Genomic DNA, 21,406 nt, shown 5'->3' with positions numbered 1-21,406 from the left:
ATCATTTGAAAATTTGGTCCAACGTTTCAGGATTCCTAGATCTCAGATCTTCTATTTTTGGGAGTAGTATACACCCCGCTAAAGCAGCAGATACTCTGGAAGTGGGTATTACTGCCTTTGGAAAAGGTCATGAGGTATCATTGTATTATTCCCTGTTAATTCAGAGTCTGGGGGATGGATCTTAAATTTCTCTCAAGAGAGTATGAGAGAGAAATTTAAACTTGGTATTGGAGGAGGGAGTGTGGTCTAAGATTCTAAAAACGTCGTCTACATCTTAGAGATTCAAGGGTGCGTCTGATGCAATTTAAGAATTTGAAGACAGTGATTAAGACACTTAATCAAGACAGTGGTGCTTAGAGAAAATTAGAGGTAAAAAGCCAGAGCCTTTCCATGTATTTGTTACTGGAGTTGCAGGAACAGGAAAGTCACATTTAATCAGAGCTATTCATTATGATGCGACCAGATTATTATCCCAGATTGCTACTACACCAGACAAAGTTTCTGTTCTATTAACAGCACCTACTGGAATTACTGCTTTCATCTTGGGCAGATGTAAAACTGCCTAACACACCTTTTAGAGATGAAAAATAAATACAATGCGTGTGGTATTTAGTTACTTGCATATACTGATTTAGATGAAATTTCTATGGTAAACCACATCCTAATAGTCTATGTCCATGGTAGACTTAGACAAATAAAGCAGACAAGTGACTATTCTCCACTTGGTAAAGTTAGTATAATTGCTGTGGGAGATTTGTTTTCCAGTTGCCACTTGTGAGAGGAAAACTTTTGTATTTACAAAATGCTCCATTGGATTTGTGGAACAGCAACATTTGCACTGTCAGAATTAACAATCATTGTTAGACAAAAAGACGCAGCTTTTGCGTAATATTGAGTAGATTGTGTACACATAGCAGGAATTCCCCACTATCGCTTAATGACTTAAATATGCTCAAAAGTGGGGAAACCTCTTCAGCTGTACACATTTTCCAAAAAATATGCAAGTAAAAGAGCATAACATCAAACAGATAATTGCATATTACCCAGACCACATTTGGTAGAGGCTCAGAATTTTGAGACAAATCTACAAACTGGACAAATGCAACTAAAAAAGGGACAAATTTCCAAAGTATTTAATTCCTTTTTACCAGAAACGTTTCTATTAGGTAAATATTAAATATTAATTAAGAATATTGAGGTCGCTGATGGTCTTGAAAATGGTATTATATACCGAGTGATAAAATATGATTTATGACCCTTTGATTTATGACCTAACAGGTGTATTCTCACATTTGACCTTTGCTTCCTCTTCCTCCCTTCTGCTGTTGTACATTATATGGTATGATGTGTTTGGTCAGCTGTTATGATATTCCCACGCTGTAAGCCTACACAACATATCCAAAAACACAGAGTTTCTGTTGTTCATTGCAAAACTATTCAACAAGCATTTTCTTTTTGTGATTTTCGCTTATACAATGCAGCACTCCTAAAAAAATGGTGGTAAATGATGTTGAAACGATCGACTGATGGGTTTAGTGCTCCGAGTAGAAGACCCTTAGGAAATCTGAATTACGAATTTCACCCAGACAGCACATTTCTATCCTGTATATTATCCTGGATTCTTAAATGGTGTTATGCATGTGACATACAGTGGAACTAAGGTAAAGCTGTTTGAGCCGGAGATGTATGCGAGGGTCCTTAGGAGTGTCCATATAACACCACCCCACCTACTATAAGCATTAAAAGCCAGTGGTGACAGCATTTAAACCAACATGTCTCAAGACGTTACTACAAACCTCCCTGGACCCAGCGCATCAATCAAAGGCGTGCTTTCTTCGGCAGGGGATGATGGCCCTGTAGGGACCCCAGACATCACCAACTGGCTCGACATATTTTTATGGAACTTGGCTACAGCAATCTAACGTTCATTACAACTCATGGATCAGGCTGCCCACAGATGCTGCGACTCAAGGGAGACGACGACATGGATGGTATTATTGGTGTAAAGGGTTTCAATTTTATAAAAGCGGTCATCATAGTCATTCTGGATCATCTCGTCGATATAAATTTAAAAGACTTGCGCTACGGTTGTGAAGTGATCCACCCCAGTCAGCTCCAGCATACGTGTTTGTTTAATCCTGACAAGTACTTTCTTTTACACACACTTTGAAGAACTTTCCTTTAAACCTGTGTTAAAATAAATTCATCGGTCAGGCGTTGAAATCAATTGGGCTGACACCACATTCTGAGAGTTGTGTTAAGAGTGTGAATCTGTGTGAATTAAGAGAGGAGGCGCACATTCTGCAGAGACTGCGTGAAATACGTGAGAAGTTGGTGTATTATAGTTGTGAACAGGCTGTGGACTGGTGGAAAAACTGTTCGTATGTTTCCGAAGTTTGATGGTAACTGGGTAACTTTTGCAGAGCTACAGGCCTTGTTAAAGATATACTGAGACGTCATCTTCGATGTGCAATAACCAACATGCTGTATAAGATCATTGATAATGAGCGTTCTGGATCAAACAATGTTGTAAATGTGACCGATATTAACAACAAACTGATGATTTGTCTTATGAAGCATATGGACATAGTCAGGGGGCTATCAAATGATTGGACTAAAATGACACAACTCAATGCTGGCCGGAATGATTCACCCTGTGTGATGCTTAAAAACATTCTAGGCTCTTTGTTTGAATGCCTTAATGTCTGTAAAGTTGATGACATGAATGCATACTGTACATATGTAACGGATATGTGTGTGTATCACCAGCTGTGAGGCCCCCATTGATAGGGTCTGCCTGAAAAATTTCTGTATACCTGCAAGAGGACGTGTATCAACCAGGAAAACCTGTTCTTAGGAACGTTGCCCAATCTGTCATACTGGGCATGGTCGATAATGATGCGTTTACAGGGGCATAAGATAAAAATCCTTTTGCATTTAAACATTACGATCTGGAGTTTCTATCTGTTTATGTGGATGGCCAGCAACACCCATCCAAACCATTACAACCTGACTTTGGAGCAGGCACCACCGTGCGAGAATTTTACCAACTTGCTCTTTCGTCTGAACTACATCTAAAAAAAAAACAAGTGTTGTTAACTGACAGAGAAGATTTTCTGCAGGGGTATACCCTTTATGGTTTTAACCTCACGCCAGACAAAGGTTGTGGGAAACACATCTCTCTTGTTAAGTCTGGGAATATTAGACTAGACGTGCGGCTCAGACAACCACTCCCAAGAACCATCAATTATTCTGATTGTTTATGCTGTTTTTTACAACATTATTGAAGTTTCTAACAGAAGGCACGTGTTTATTCACTTCTATTAAATGAAACATGAACACCATACAGCTTACGGCTATTATAGACAGAATCTCACAAAACACACATTTTCTTGGTGTGATCATTTAACGAAGTATCCGTTAAGAACACTACCCACGTCAGCCATAATCAACACACATCCTTCACACCTACCCGGTGAACACTGGTTGGCTATTTACATAAGGTTGGTGCAGCATTTTTCTTTGACAGTTTCGGTAATAGTCCTGATTTTATTCGTTTTCCTGTATCAGTCATTGACTTTCTAAAAAAATAATTCAACCAACATTCAATATACAGCTAAACAAGATAAACTGATCCAATGTCATTGTTTTTATTGCATATCACATGATTAATTTGACAAATTAATATTAACATCAAAACTATACAAATTTAAAATGACAACCACAGGTTTTGATTAACAGAGGTAACAAGTGGCTTTTTGTGAGATGAATCGGGTCCTGGTGAGCGTTTAAGGTGTTACTGTCCCGAATACCCTGTCCAACTATTGTTCAAAAGCATTGTAAAACTGATGTGTAAATTGTCTTTATTTAAAATATTTCTTAAAGCAACATCAGATCGTTTTCCAAGGTTTGTTGACTAGATTCTCGTGAATTGTACATCTTTAGTTTATCTAATCGTTTATGTTATAAACGTCAATTGTGAAATTTAATGCTAATTGATCCAATGTCATTGTTTTTATTGAACATCACATGAGTCATTTTTACAAACAAAATATTAACATCAAAACTATACAAGATTAAAATGACAACCACAAATTTTGATCAAGAGTCAGTGATTCAAACCCTGACGCATCTGAATCCTTAGAAGGTGTACTTAAATACACCCTCTTTGTACAATAGAGGATGCTGTAGACAGTTTGGTTTTAAATGAACTTATTACATAAACCTAACCGCATGGTTTGGGACTGTTGAATAGGGTATGTTTAAAGGGGCAATTTCTTGCAACATTTCAATCCATACATAAGCTAATAGTTATCCCCAATTTTTTGTAGCGCTGTAACTATTTGTAGGTTGTGAGCCCTGTATAATAATACTTTTAAATACAAATTTTTCCGAATCATTCCAAAATGTTATATTATCCATATATCATATATATATTATATCATATATCCATATTACATCTTACATTTTTCACGCTTCTCAACGGTACATTCTTCAATACATCAGCTACAACATCATGAACCCCACATTCTTCAATAGAGGTAACAGGTGGCTCTTTGTGAGATGCATCGGGTCCTGGTAATGCAAGCATATCGGTGTTACTGTCCCGATCACCCTCTCTAAATATTGTTAAACATATTTTTAAAACTGATGTGTAAAACGGCCTTCTCATGTCCAAATTGTCTTTATACAAAATATTTCTTATAGCAACATCCAGATCGTTTTCCACGGCTTGTTGAACAGATGTTCATTGGACCTCTTTAGTTTATCTAATTGGTTTTGAGGGACTAAAACCATTTCAGAATACTCCATTTTCAACATTGTTTAGACGTTATCAGACTGGATATAAAGGCTATGCTCAAGAGTGGTATAAGAAATCCTCCGATCTGGTTTATCATGTGTTTTTTTTTCGAGACACACCAATCTTTTTGTTGGCGATGTATTTCATTTCAGCTTTTCTCCTCTTCAAACGACGGTGTTGCTGTGTTGTTAGTGGAATTGTGCCTTAGAGAACATTAAGAGCGACCTCACACTATGTTAAAATGAGTTCGTCAGATGCTAAATGCAAAATCAGACGGTTGCTTTAAATAACATTTTTATCAGGGGAAGGTTTCTAGATAGTCTAGCAGACATTTTACCAACTCACTGTTTTCTTTTTTTAATGTTAACTACAAGTTTGTTATTTTCAGGACGAAAATATTCTGAGGTTTTTGCTTTATAGTCTATCATGAGGTACCCAGAAGGCTGACTGGTAGCATCTTTATAGCACTCCATTAAATATTTTGTGTTTCCAGGGTACATTTGATTTCCCAACACATTTATCTGATAGCTATCACGCGGATTCTTAAATAGTATTAAATCATTTGTATTCAGACTGATGGTTCTGCTGGATTTACCTTGGAAAAATAAATTCTTTACAATATAAATAGCGCTGAGGTTTCTATGGTGAACGTATTGCGTATAACTTCACTTCAGAGTCTCCATTCGCCTCCATCATCAAGTCAATAATTGTTGAATTTTCTGCATTCAACGTTATACCCTTTTGCTTTTACGCACACTTTACCTTTCGCCGAGGGATATTCGTATGTTTTAGGGCCTCCTGAGCAAAACTCTGTGATGTTATCATCAGTGTCTATTTAATCAATCAGCTCTCCTAAATAAGGCCACAGAGGTGGTTCCCAATCACCTTCTCTAGAACGCTGTCTGTGTCGCTATACAACAATCAGTCCCCCAGCTTGTCCATAAGGCTATACAGCTCTAACCGGGCGTGCGCTATTGTAAACGCCCCCAGAAATATTTTCACGTCAGGTTGTCGTACATAGCACCATCAGCGTGACTATACTGCACCAGAGCAATTTCGTCGGACACGAATGTGAAATAATTAACGTCATACTGACAGCCAAATATGATGTGAGCAAAGTATTCTGAGTCTTTCAAAAGCTTATAAGAGGCTAGTTCTCCCTCATTGAAAAATGCCCCCACAGACTATTCAGCAACAATTTGTTGACAGACCTCTGAGATCGGTTGTGACAGATCTTTTCAGTTTAAAACCCTCTTTTTTAAACTAATCATCTATATATGCCTTTTTTTCATCCTCAGTGACTTCGTGAGAGGGGTAATCTGAAGCCTCCAGTTTAAAGTTCAGAAAGGTCTTCACATAATCGGATAACTGCTTTTCCGATTTCTCTGCAATGTGCAATACCTCTGAGACCTCTCCTCATCTAAATGCGTACAAGGTGAAATATCGTTTTGTTTCTCAGCACAGACACATAGCGGAAACATGAGTTTCCCGGCACATCTGTAAGGGAGAATATCCTCCAAATTTCACTTCACTATGATTTAGAGCGTGGAGGATGTTTTCGTCGCTGTTCACATATTCAAGCCACTCAATCGAGATGTTCGAGTATGTCTTATACTGACTGACGTATGCATTATTGTGTGTCAGAGCCAGGGAGAAATTGGGTCTTGAAAGTCCCCATACAGCAGATAACAAGGGTTGAAAGGAACTGTGTTCAACGCAGGAACTCTTCTCTAAATTTAATACAGGCTTCACGTAATAAAACGACATCATTCATGCAATAAATGCCAAATCTCTTATCTAAATTCAAAGACTTGTGTTGGTTGTAGGATTAATTTATTATAAAATATTTAAAATTTACAGGAAAAAACTTAGTTTGTAAAGATGTTTAACAGGCTTTCAAAATCTTATGTGTATACAATTCATGTGTAGATGACCGCGAAAACTTGGACTGCAATTTCTTGTATTTATATATTTGTTATTAGAAGTGTGTAGCTTTTATGTGACTATTTTATTTACATTTTAGTGTTTGGTCCGTTAATTAATAATAATAATAATAGACCAACGAGTCAGAGCGGCGCTGTCAACCGAGGTGTTCTGCAAGGTAGGTAAGTATACATTATTTGTTGTCTCTCTCGAGAATACAGTGTAACAATGTTGTTAAAAACAAAAGCAAAAAAATATTTTCTGTGTTTGTAGACATTTCAAATGTTGATATCGTTTGTTTCACAACCGGGGTACATCACGACGGTTCTGAAACAAAAGCACTGTCCCCACCGTCGCCCCGTTCACTTCGGAGACGCGCGGCAACCCACAGAGGTATTATTCCAAGGACTTCACGAAGTGCCAGATTACACGCTGTATCCCTGTTGGCTGGAAAAAGAACGAGAGATTATTTTGTTGGAAACAATCGTGTGAGTTTATCAGGAAACCGGAGAAAATAGCAATACCCGTCGCAGCAACCCCCTTCAGTGTTAAACGAGTCAGTTGTTGAGTATGATTTCACGCTAACATTATCAAAAATTAAAATGGTTTTCGCTCGCTAATACAACCCAGCTATTCTCATTTTTTTTATTTAGATCTGTACACTACCAGTTTGTTGAGTGATGAGGATAACACATCGAAAAGGGATGAAGCTGAGTGCCTGGGACGTCAGTAGTTTCAGCGAGGTGATTGTACCAAACAACACTGATAATGCACTCATCACCTGCTGGAGATGTGGTTTCAGCTGATGTTATGGATTTACGCGGTGCAGTTGATAAGTATGGTTTCGTAGCTTAATACAGACTTGGTTGCTGAGGATGGCGATACGAATCATTAGGCCTCTGTGTCCTATGTGGAAGAATTGGTGTTGATTGCTGATGAAACTCTGCCGTCAAATCAACAAAACTTTTCCCATGACTTCTTGATAGAGATGCGTGAACAGAATCACAGGTCGGACGAGAGGGTGAACGTCATATTGGAAAATGTCAAAAGACTATGTGGCTGTTTCGACATGATAATGAGAAACTCAGTAGAACAAGGAAGCCTTATTTGAATTCTCCTCGATCGGATTGAGGCCAATCAAGAAATGAAAAAGAAATTTGTCAGTGTGCTCTAGGATTCCTACAGAGAACGTCAACTCGGGGTAACAATTTTATCCAATAGCAATAACGCTGTCATAGAAAAAAAATAATTGTGTTTATGACTGATTTGTGTTAAAAGGCTAAGTATTAGTGCTAAGTATTAGATTACTTACCGGTCAGTGATGTGTCATTTTTTATTTTAGTTGATCTGTGTTTGTTAAAGTTTCATAAGGTAGATATTTTTTATTTTAGTTTGTGGTTGTAGTATATAAATAAAGCTAAACTGAAATAGTTTTTCAAAAATGGCTGATGAAAGATTGGGTTCAGACGATGATTTGCACGGCTGTCAACTAGTCTATAAAGAGAGTCCTTTTGCAAGAACTAGAGCATAATTAATCATTAGATGGCGGTTTTAGGACCTGTCTATTTGCTAGATTAGAGTCTATTATTCAAACACAGGGGAGAAGTGTAAATTATCCTAATACCGACAAAGACAATGCATGACCAAATGCAGTTGCAGAGACACAAATATTAGACCCCTCTCATCTGTGCAAAAGATTAAAAAAAGCCGATAAAAAGGTATGATAATGATGAGATGGATGAACCGTTTGTTGAGCCAGTACAGGCTGCAGGTGTGAAGGTTGATTATATAGCGCATGATGATGTGATTAGAAGAAAACGACTGTATTTATTCTGCCCTGTTAATATTTCAAACAATCTGTGCATTTCAATTTGCCTAGCATATTTTCTCGACCACAGATTTCGCATGACGATTTAGAAAGAAGGGGTGAAATCATACAAAATGCAGACGGTTTTACACCTCAGGACAAAATTGACAAAAAGTGGTCTTTTACAGGACAACCCAGCTAACAAAAAAAAGGTCCTCAGAACGTACCCTAAATGGCCTCTACTACCGTCCTCCTGACTTTCAAGGGGAAGTTCACAGGACGTCCATTCGGGACGTTTAGGGGACGTCCATTCAGGATGTTTAGAGGACGTTCACAGAGGCCATTTAGGGGACGTTCTGAGGACCTTTTTTGTTAGCTGGGACTTTCACGTAATGTCTTTTGAACGTCATTTATTTTTACTTCTAACCAAAGAAAAAAGACACGTGAGAAATTATTGTAAGCAATAAAGTGCGTTTATTTTATTTTGAACAATTGTAACGGTGCTGTGCTCTTTCTGAGTGTTTGTGTGTGTATGTCTCTAGTTGTCAGCTGTGGGGTTATTCCGATGGCAATTCTTCCCGTTGGCGTCTAACCTAAAACAACGAAATGAACACATTCAGTAGTGTTGTGATTTGATATGTCTAAAATGTTGTATTGCAATAAAAGCTCTAACAATCTTTTAAAAGGTGAGGGAGACAAAAAACTGAAAGATGCCTTCAAGTCTTTGTTCTTGTTTATGTCATCATAATTGGCGTGAACAGTTCGCTTAAACGTTAAAATGGGTAAACTTGGACAGCTGTTTCCCATTGTGTATATGTGTAAATACAAACGTCATACTGCTCGATCTCATGTGCTCATAATTTAACTAGCTTCGTTTCCATGGCGAGTTTGTCACACCCCAACTCAGATACAGCTAGAGAGATCATGTACTCAGCGTACGAAAAATATCCTCTATGTTTTGCTGTGACATCAAGTCTTATGACATATACAGATTGTTTTTATTATGATCTGTGATATTATTGTCTGCAGCGTAAAGCGCGCATTTGCGCTTTTCATCCTGATCAAACTGGTTGAACAGGTCCCCCGCCAATTAGTTTTATTGCCTATATTACATGTTCTGCAGCTACTTGTTTAAGGTTTAAACAATTGTGCCACCGGTTTATGCAGTGTGTGTATATTGCTCGATCTCTTTAGAGACGAAGCTCAGCCATGTAGGCTTACAAATAAAAATAACTCTTTATTTGAGTAATTGAGCTAATAATCTAGTGTCGTTTCCAGGGCGACCTTGTCACAGGGGCATCTCAGTCACAGATCAGAGATCATCAGCTTAGAGCGTGAAAATGGCCTCTATTCATGTTTTATTGTGACATCAAGTAATATAACTTGACATATGTTGATCTGTTTATGATCTTTAATAGTGTTGTGATATTATTGCCCGCCAGCGTAAAGCTAAAGAAACGTTTTGTTAATTACGCGCTACATTTGGAACTCCATTACGCGTTTGATCATCCGGATCAAAGTGGATAAGTTTGCGACGCATGACCCAAAGCTATAATAACGACAAATAGATAAAAATTATAATATTCTGTGTAAAAAGCAGATCTTTTTAGTGCAGTCTTCACTAAATGTTCACTGATGTAAAATGTTGTTTGTGCCGGATGCCTTTGAATGCAAGTACTTTTGTTTGATTAGTATTTCATATTAACCATTTTATAGACTTTGTGGATCAATCACACTTCCTAAAACAAGTCACAAAAACATTATTCAGATCAATATATGTATCCATGTGTGTAGTTAAGAAAAAGATAAAAATAAACATAATTGAGTGTACCTTGATTCTACCTTTTGGCAAAAACTGCATGATGTGGCTGCAGTTGTGATGTTGAAGGAGATGGAACTTGTAAACACATCACAAAAAAACAAAAACAATCATTAAATTCAAAAACTGATGATTGTAAGACCCATTATTAGTCCAACAATTGTGCATGCTTGAGCTGTTCAGTTTTTTTTAAATGTTTACAGGCATAAAAATAATGTTATTAGCATATTGTTTAAATCATGTGGCTATACTTTTGAAAACAAGTATAATGTTTATGTAACATTGTAAGTGCCTCATTGAAACACAGAGTTTTGCATTTATTTATTTTTTTACAAAAAAAAAGAACTGAATTGAAATTAAATTTTGTAGTAATCAATATTATACCACAAATATTGTAGACTGAGTTTAACCTGGAATATTTCTTTAATTCCATGGAAGTATAACTATTTAAATGATTGAAAACATTTAAATGTACTCACAGTAAGGTGCCACAGTAGATCTTTTTTCATTTTTTTCTTGATTGCTCCTCGTCTAACTAAAAAAAACCAGTGAGTAGAAAAATCAGAATAGAATAAACATATGAAAGTAAATCATTGTGACCTTGCCTTCATCAGTCTCCTCAGCTGAAAAACCAAAAACAAAAAAAAATACTGAGACTTTGACTGTTTTTGACATTTCTAAATGTATAGCCCTTCCTAAATTAGGTCATTTTTGCACAACGTAGAAAGGGGGTTCTCTGTATTCTTTAGATTATCATCTTACATTTTGTTCTAATAAAATATTCAACAGTTGCATAGTTTTTAACTTTCTACTTACACTCAGGTACAATTGCTGTTGATCTTGACCTTTTATTTATTTGGCTCTCAAACTGGAAATCTCATTTTATAAAATAAGTATTTGATATCAATTAGAAACAGATGCAAAATGGTCCTGTTCTGAATCATTTTTACCCACTGTTTAACCTCATATTTAACAATGAATGCAATGAGTGACATGATGATTTCACTTTGAGATGATTCACTGGCCTCTTGAACTGTAAAACAAATGAGCATTTAACGAAAATATGTATAGACACATGCATTGTGGCTTTTCTTGATCATTCCATCATTTGTTTTAAATGATTAGTATTGTGTCTGTTTTGCCCTTCTAGGCTTGCTGGACTGGAATTCTTCTGCAAGAAACAAAAGTTAAAACTGCAATTGTCTTTCAGTGTGAAGAACCTTACCTTATTTACAGTGTCAGCACAGATCTGATAGTGAGATCTGATCTGGAGTCCTCAGCCTGAGAGGTTTCCAGTGCTTTTTGGGCCCGATATCTTGCCATGTTGTAACTGTCTGTTCTCAAAATAGCACAACTTTTGCTTAATATACATTATATAAACAATTTATATTTTAGGAATGGTTGCCGGTATTTGTTGAGATTAAAAAGAAAATTATTTTGCGTCCTTTTCCTGTGTCAGAAAATACTCTGACTGCATATATTGCCCATAGATGTTTGACTGGAATGGCACATTTTTTGACCAGGTTCCCAGCATATGAATTAGGCCAATAGCAAAACAATATCTTTCAGACAGAAACAATAATGTTTGTTTCATTTTGTATATGTTTATTGTTTAATGTTTATCATTTATGTTTTATAAAAAACATATGGACTAAATCCTACCCCATCATTGCACTCTAACCACAAGGATGGTGCCACCTCAACCTCATTTTACTCAATGAAATGGAGCACAACATAGTGCAGATAAACCTGTTAGTAAAGTTCAGATAAATCTGTAAATTCAGCTTGCAATACACACATGAATTGTACAAAATTACCTATTAATACTCAACCATTGCCTACTTTCTCTAACCTCATGCTTAAACTGTGTCCCCCCCCCCCCCCCAAAAATAAAAAATAAAAATAAATATATATATATATATATATATATATATATATATATATATATATATATATATATATATATATATATATATATATATTTTTTTTTTTTTTTTTTTTTTTTTTTTTTTTTTTTTTTTTTTGTACTGGAAACATCTAGGTTGTTTTTGGCCTTGTTTTCTACATGCATGGTCCAGTTTTCAAAAGGACATATGGCGCTGGAGAGCAAGTCACTAGAAGAAGGGAGGAAGCTGTAGGAGGCAGAGACACGGGGTGAAGCCGGAGGTAAGAGACTCAGGGAGCGAAAGGAATACTTCAAGGAATAGTTCAATGTGAACTACTCCATTTATGTACATTTTGTCACACCCTAGAACGTATGAAGTACGGACACCACAATTCTGATCCCATGGTTTTCCTCCAAGATGAATGCCCTCCTCTGAAGTGACTGTCTGTCTAGACAAAGCATTTGAGAATGCCTAATGTTGTCACGTATGTTCCATGCAGACTGGAATCACATGGTTTCATCAGATATGGCTGTAAATTTGTGTACACCCTGCATAACACTGTGCTGTCCACTTCTTCTGACACCACCTCGCAACATTGTTCAGGGCTTAACACAAACACATTGTTTGGGCACTTGAATGACATCAACTTTTCCTTGTTTTCTATCTTCGACTTTGATGTTTCCTCCAGACGATTTGCAACTTGTGCTAAAACATTTTTCACAGAGCGGGCAGTTTCTTCATCTGATGAAGATAGCTCTCAAACTTGAATGCACTGCAATTGTCAAGTCTGCCAAAGTTTTGGACATCTTCTGCAAGGTGCAGCAAGGAATGGCCATTGTCTCCCCATATAGCTCCCGTCCTCTCTCCACAAAATATTTCGGCAGCTGGTTTGCATAAGGCCCTTGTGCCTTTGTAAGATCTGGGCTCACTAACATGCAAAGAGCTGCGCTGAAACACAAGAAATTTTATACAGCTGATCTTGTAGAACTCCCTTCAGAACAATCATCCCTGTGTACTGAGAAAACTGTCTGAACTCTGTTGCTTTCCAGCGTTCAATTTTCGGCAAGCCCCTTGGCTTCTTGGCAAAGCAGTCAGGAATAGATTTCTTTAGTGTCACCAGCCTCTCAGTTACACGGTCACATATCCTGATGACATCCTGAAATCTCTTCTACCGCTTGTCCACAACAGCAGCAAAACAGCAGCACAACAGCAGCAACTTTTTCATTACCCCAAGACAGTTCTGGTGCTGGGGTGACAATCTATTGGGAATGATTTGATCATGTCAAATGGGAGCAAAGAGAAAGGTGAAATCTGCTCTTCTTGATGGTGTTCAGGTTGCCAGCACTCCCTGAATGATTAATCTGTCCTCATGGTCAGGTTAATATGTTTCAGGATCCGACCATCCCAGGATCCCCTCTGGTTGCACCTATCGCAGTCATAGTACCAGAAAACTGCTTTACACACTTTTGATGGAGTATCACAGGTGACACATCTTAGTTGGATGTTTAAGCGTTTGCCTCCCCAGGTCAGACCATCCTGGATTAGTTCTGCCAATTCCTAAACAGTGTCACTGACAAAGTTTAGAGTTTTGTGTTTGGATCCAGCCGTAGATATGCACAGGGGGAAAATGCATTCTGGTGACAAGTTTATGGAACAGAGAACTGGTCAGAGGGATAGTTTTGAGCTTTTGAATAATGGCCGCCCATCAAAGTTTATGGAGAGGTCAAGTGAATGCAGATGGTCTGTCACAGCTGCAGGATACTTTGCTCAGATGTTTTGAGAGCTGATCTGCCACATTAAACTGTACACTCTCAACACCATCTTTGGTAGAAAGTTCATAATGGTTCTCGTTTCCAAAGAGTGTCCTTGCAGTATGGGGGATTAAAACAGGATAAATTAAGAAGCAGCTTAAATGTTGTTACTCAGATGTAAACACCCCCCTCCCCCCTTCCCGTTACAAGTGCTTTTGCTTTTATTAAAGATTAATTTGGATGTTTACTTTAATATCGTGTTTATATTAATAAATGACATTTATTAAATGTAATAAATGACATTTTTTGTGACATAAAGCGTATAAAACTAAATTCGTAACACATGGTTTTGTTTTTAAGTGAACAATTTTTGCAATTTTCCTAGTAATAATTTTTCATTTAAATATAAATGTAATTAATTTTAATGTAGTACTGTATAAAAGTTTAAAGATAATTCCAAAAAGAAATGTATTTATACATAAATTCAGGCTGAATCAACGGGCAGAACAGGCTACACCCATCTGTGACCTTAAGAATAAGTTCATCAACTACATATTTCTACAAACACACTTGCATTTGTTATTAAATGACTATTTTTCAGTGTGTTTGCCTCGGTATTCAATACTATACTCTATTTTGATTAAACTCCAGTACAATAGGTGACTGCATCTCGAAAGGTTAATATATTAATACTTTTACTCAGCACACTACAATGTAACTGTATGTGCCCAGTTGTCGCGGAGACAGTGGTGTAATATAAAAATTACTAATATACGAGAACTACAGACCTTAACCTACGATATCTAATGAACTAAATTACGCAAACAATTAAACAATCAAATATAGCAAGTAAATATAGCTATAAACCTTGTGTAAACTAACAAATATTATAAACAAACGCTTAAGAATAACTTATATATATATATACACACAATCTAACTGTACACTGAATAAACTACAAACCTAAACCTATACTAAATATAACTTATCAAACTACACTATAACTAATATAAATACTATATATGGTAATTATAACAACCTATAAAGTAAACTTAACGAAATAATTAACTACAAAATACACGCAATTTATATGAAAAAAGATTAAATCAGTAGGAGCTTTTCAACCAACAGCCGTTGTGTCAGTTGAAGGATCAAGCGCGAGACGTCATTCCAAGATATGCTTTCATCTTTCCTGTTACAACACAACTTGTTTCCTTTCTACATACTAGACAGACAGAATTTGATAACATGGGTACGTAACCATGAAATGTCATAATTGAAATCAGCATATTGCTTTTAGTTTTGCTGAATTTTAATTGTTATGTGTTGTACAGCTTGAAAATTCATCAAAGTGTAACAAATATATGTTTTCTATAAATGGGTTCCCTATTAAAGGGAGGCATGTTGCTGTTTACTCCAGACGCTAAGGCTGACTATGAAACGTCCTGTTTGTGAAGACACAGTTGCTGAATCCCATCATAAAAATGGAAGATTGCAGGCTACCATGCTGACATGTGAGTCAAAATATATAATTTTTCAACCACATATAATTTTTCAGTGTAGGGACATTCAGTGTAAAGTTTCCTGGTGACAATGTTTGAATAATTATAATTAATGATTAATAAGGGAATATAAATTATTGTTAATAAGAAGAAGCTGAGAAGGGGAGCTTCTGGCTATGGATAAAAAGGAAGTTTAAAAAGTAAAAAAAGAATAGGCAACTTGATCGATATTTGGGGAAGGCTTGAGCTGAGGTTATAAGCCATATGGAACTGGAGGCACGGGGGCACTGTGTGTGACACGATACCATTAGTGCACTGAGTACGCACCTCAGTACCATTAAGTCGCATATGGCTGCTTCAAGGCATTATGACATACAACCACAACCTTTGAATCAGCCAATAGTGAGCCTGCAAGGGTAGTCACAGTATCAAGACACCATTCATTCATTCATGATTTACTTAAGACATTGAAACAATTATTTTAATATTTAAATTAATTGTTTTTAAATTTGCTTTGCATTATTTGCAAAAATATTACGAATAAGTACCTGCATTTATTTTACACAGTTTTGCCTAGGCATGTCCTCTTTTTCAGCCAGCCGGGATTTCTAAATTTGCAAAAATATGTTGGATTCGGCTTTAGTTTCATTATGATGTGCTTCTTGGCTAATACTTTATTATGTGTGCGCATACTGGCATTGCTCTCTGTAACTCCCGCCTTCTCGCACACCAATTGGTCGATTTATAAAACGCTTGCAGCAAATATTAGACAGCCATTAGCCAACTCTCAGACATGCAAGCGCTGTTGTGTATGGCATCAAACAAATACTTGACAATAGCAGGATATGTCTGCTGTCCTGGCCCTGAAACAATACAAATAAAATGCCCATTATATGCCATGGCCATATAACGTAACTTTTAATTTCATGTTATCACATTGCTTAATATTCCACGGCAATTAAAATGTGAAAATGATGTGAGAAGGTACACTCATGGCATCTAATATTTTATTTTATTCACTGAACATTCAAAAGAATGTAGGAGAAAATGTAAGGGAGGGTGAAACCAATTTTATTAATATACATATATTTATGTGACGTTGATAGTGTGTCTTTTTCGCTGTATTAAAATTTTCATTCATAATAACACTGTTTTGAACAATATGAAAGCTGTGATGCTATAAAAGTAATTAAGTTGATGATTCACATCAATATAAAATGTACTCACACCTGTATATAAAGGAAAAACCAAAGCTGCTTATATTAAAGGAAATTGTTAGTGTTAAAAAATTATCAACTCCCTGTCATCATATAATTCCAACATATTATTTATTTGTTGAAAAGTGTTTTCTCCACCTCTCTGCTGCCCTCTTGTTACTCCCAACTAGGTTAGGATCCTCTCCAGCTCTCTTAATTTAGGTGCTGAGACCTAGGGAACACATGGGAACCTGAATCACACTTATTCTTAAGTCTAGGAATAAGAGTAAAATTGTCATTTTTAGAATTTTGACAGACTTTATACACCCCCTGCTTTTTAAGGGTACTTTAACACCAGTATTTTTGGTGTGTTACCGGGTCATAAACATTTCAACCATTTTCTGTGAAGTATGCTAAACAATTTGTGTCTGTTGTGACAAAATTTGTTTAAAGTTTGTCCATAATCTAGTCTCATTTGTATACATTTTGTCAAGCTTGTATCCATTTACAGGTGAGACTCCTATTTGAGAAAATAAGAAATATTTGGTCTTACAGATAATTCTGAAAATATTTTTAGGGGAAAATTATATTTCCACCCAATATTCCGCATGAAACAGTTATTCTTTATTATTATTTTTATTATTTAGAAAAAAACTAACCTTATGTTGCAGCCTGACCAACAGTTTGCCAGTTTAAATAATGGGTGTAGAATGTGATACAATCCAAGTTTACATGAGGATGTATGGCTTACTTGTATGTTTTTAATTTTTCTTTTCCAGCAATTTCAGCATTGGACTCGTTTCCATCCTGTTTGGCCTCTCCTGCATTTGCTGTCATTGCTTGCATCTGATTGATCAACTGTCATTCTGCATTTCTGTTTACTTGCATTTTGAACCCTTTAGCAATAATAAAAGTCTTAGGAGTTTTCCATTTAAGCTGTAGTCGTACATTGGTTTGTTTTTCCTTGATTTAATGTGCTTGTGTGCATATTTGCTATGAAGACAGTTATTTATTTCACAGTACTTCAAATATGGGAGCATGCAATGACTCCGCATGAAAAAGAACCACTTATATTAATCATATTAATCAAATAATCAAAATAAATGTATCAGTATTGGCACTTTATAATCAGATAAAATATAACTTCACAATGGTGTATTTTTACACTATTGCATGAATTATTATAATTTAGATTATAAAGAACACATTTAATTGACAATATTTAAAAGTCATATATAGTAATGTTGGGAAAAATTATTTAATGAAAAAATTACAAGGTTTTTTTTAAAAATACAATAGAATTATTATAGTACAAATATAAGCAGGTTAAGTCGGATCTTTGTAATATAATAAGGATCAATACAAAGACCATGTTTTACAGAATACTGAGTAGTTTCTAAACCAATATTAAGGAAAATAATATTTGTTCCATAGTAACACATTTGCGAATGCATTTTGCCAGTGTTGTAATGGAATTGTCAGATGAGGGACGGTCGCAAACTCTGGCCCGGACGAAAACTGGACTTGTAGCGAACGTTCGGAGCGTCCTCGGAATGTTCTCCAGCGAACGTTATAAAGCGGACCAAATGCGGACGTCCTCGGAACGTCCGCCAGCGAACGTCCGGGGACGTCCCCTGTTTGCTGGGAAGTGATGGAAAGTGAGAGAAATATAAAACTTCTGATGAACCACACCCCAAAACAGCACATCTTTACATTCATAATTCACATTATGACATTATAAAGAATATGAAAGCATATGTATGCGATTTCTTTTACACAGGGTATACGAGCAGACAGAATCATGACTGTAAATATGTATGCTCTGTTTGCAATGTTAGTGCCTGCTACAAGCATCTTAAAAACATAATACACTATCCGGACTGTTTGCGCTATTGCAAATCTCAAAATGGCAATGTCAAAAAAACCGCGGCGTAGGCATCCTCAAAGCTATAAATCATGGTGAAGTGAAATTTGGAAGATACTTTGTTGATTGCTGTTACGAAAAAGACGGTGTGCGAAATGCTCTAGAAATTACGCCAATCCCCTGTCAAATATACCGTTTGGAGTACTCAGGAGGATGTTTAATGAGAAGATTGAGATTTTGCAGAAGGCGTAATGTTTAGACGTTGAGCTGATGTACGAATGTGCATGGAAGAATATTAAGCAAACTGACCCTCATGCAGTTGCGTTTATGACAACTTATTCAGCACCTTATTCCGACTGAAGCCACGAATGCACTCTTTGGGGGGCGTACAAATGCTTACCAGTTGTACCACAAAACTGCAGAAAATGAGATCAGATATGTTGATTTCACGAGTCTTTATCCTTACTGCCAGGCTCGAAACAGCTACCCGAACATCCTGAAATAATTTTCAAGGATTTTGAACCCCAGAGTGAACCAGAGTCTGTGCTGAGAAACAAGAAAATGTTATACATTGTAGTCAAACAGGTTTGAAGAAGTCCATCTCAGGGTGCTGGGCGAGCACTGAATTGTTAAAGCCGGTTGAGAAAGGTTATGATGAAGTGGTCTCAGAGGTATGGCACTTTGCAGAGATATCGGAAAAGGCTTTTCTGAAGTTTAAACAGGAGGCTTCACATTACCCCTCTCACGTAGTCACTAAGGAGGACAAAAAGGCCTATATCGATGATTAGTTTAAAAAAAATAGGGTATTAAATTGAAACTATCTGTCTCAACCCAGCACAGAGGTTTATCAACAAATTGTGACTGAATAGTCTGTGGGGGCGTTTTTCAGTGAGGGAGAACCTAATTGCTGCTAAGCTTTTAAAAGACCCAGAAGACATTGCTTACATCATATTTGGCTGTCAGTATGACGTTAAATATTTCACATTCGTGTCTGACGAAATTGCTCTGGAACAGTATCGTCATGCTGATGGTGCTATGTGCGACACACTTGACGTGAATATATTTCTGGGGGCCTTTACAACAGTAGTTAGAGCTGTTGGGGACAGATTGGTGTATAGTGACACAGACAGCGTTATCTTTATCTATAGAGAAGGTAAGGCCTTATTTAGGAGAGCTGACTGATGAAATAGGCATTGATGATTACTTCACAGAGTTTTGCTCAGGAGACCCTAAATTATACGGCTCTCGCACTGCGAAAGGTAAAGTGTACATGAAAGCAAAGCGTATAACGTTGAATGCAGAAAATTCCATAGCAATTGGATTATAACCTTTGATTGGTCTTGTTGACAGCTATGTAAAATCGCATAACACCAGACACATTCTAGTCAACACAGACAACATTGTGAGAAATAAAAAGAACTTCACTTTGCAAAACAAAGTTGTTATAAGTTTCATGTGGTGTACAATAAAAGTCAGCTACTCCCTAATTATACAACGCTACCATATGACTGCGAGTCATTTTTTAAATCACCACAGCTGATGGTTTTGATTTTAGTCTTCAACATCTTATTTAATGTATAAAAAAAGACCTTCAAATTCTGGAAAGTCTTATTTTGTAAAAATGTTGTTGGAAAATGCTGTAAATATGATTTCTAAAAAGACTGAAAACATTGTGTACATTTATGATTGATGCAACCACTGTACGACAAATTGTATAAATTGTGTAACATTAAATTTTGTGGAATACCGCAATCTCTGAATGATGATAATAAAACTTATCTGTTGATAATTGATGACATGATGAAAGAGGCAAGTGGAAACTCTGAAGTAGTGATGTTATTTACGCAATACGTTCACCATAGAAACCTCAGCGCTGTTTATACTGTAAAGAATTTATTTTTCCAAGGTAAATTCAGCAGAACCATCAGTTTGAATACAAATTATTTAATATTGTTTAAGAATCCGCGTGATAACAATCAAGATAATTGTGTTGGGAAAACAAATGTTCCCCGAAACACAAAATATTTTATGGAGCGCTATCAAGATGCTACCAATCAGCCTTTTGGGTGCCTCATGATAGACTATAAAGCAAAAACCCCTGAATATTTTCGTCCTGAAAATAACAGACCTGTAGTTTTCATTAAAAAAAGAAAACAGTGAGTTGGTAAAATGTCTGCTAGACTATCTAGAAATTTCCCCCTGTTAAAATTTTTATTTAAAGCAGCCTCGAAGCGTCTTATTTTGCAATCAGCATCTGACGAACTCATTTTAACATAGTGTGTGGTCGCTCTTAATGTTGGCACAATTCCGCTTGCAGCACAGCAACACCGTCGGTTGAAGAGGAGAAAAACTGAAATCAAATACATCGCCAATAAAAAGATTGGTGTGTCTAGAAAAAAAACACATAATCAACCAGCTCGGAGGATTTCTTCTCCCACTCGAGCATAGCCGTACCCTTTATATCCAGTCTGATAACGTCTAAACAATGTTGAAGATGGAGTATTCAGAGATTGTATTAGTCCCTCAAAACCAATTAGATAAACAAAAGAGGTCCAATGCACGAGAATCTGTTCAACAAACCGTGGAAAACGATCTGTATGTTGCTATAAGGAATATTATGTATAAAGACAATTTGGACATGAGAAGGCCAAGCTTTACACATCAGTTTTACAAAAATGTTTAAGAATATTTAGACAGGGTGATCGGGACATCTCACAAAGAGCCACCTGTTACCTCTATTGAAGATGTGGGGTTAATGATGCTGTTGCTGAGGTACTGAAGAATGTACCGTTGAGAAACGTGAAAAAATGTAAGATATAATATGGATAAAATGTCTAAAGCCAAAGAAATTTCATTT

Source organism: Myxocyprinus asiaticus, chromosome 12 (assembly GCF_019703515.2).
Source record: "Myxocyprinus asiaticus isolate MX2 ecotype Aquarium Trade chromosome 12, UBuf_Myxa_2, whole genome shotgun sequence".
Taxonomy (NCBI): domain Eukaryota; kingdom Metazoa; phylum Chordata; class Actinopteri; order Cypriniformes; family Catostomidae; genus Myxocyprinus; species Myxocyprinus asiaticus.
This window is presented reverse-complemented; position numbering follows the sequence as displayed.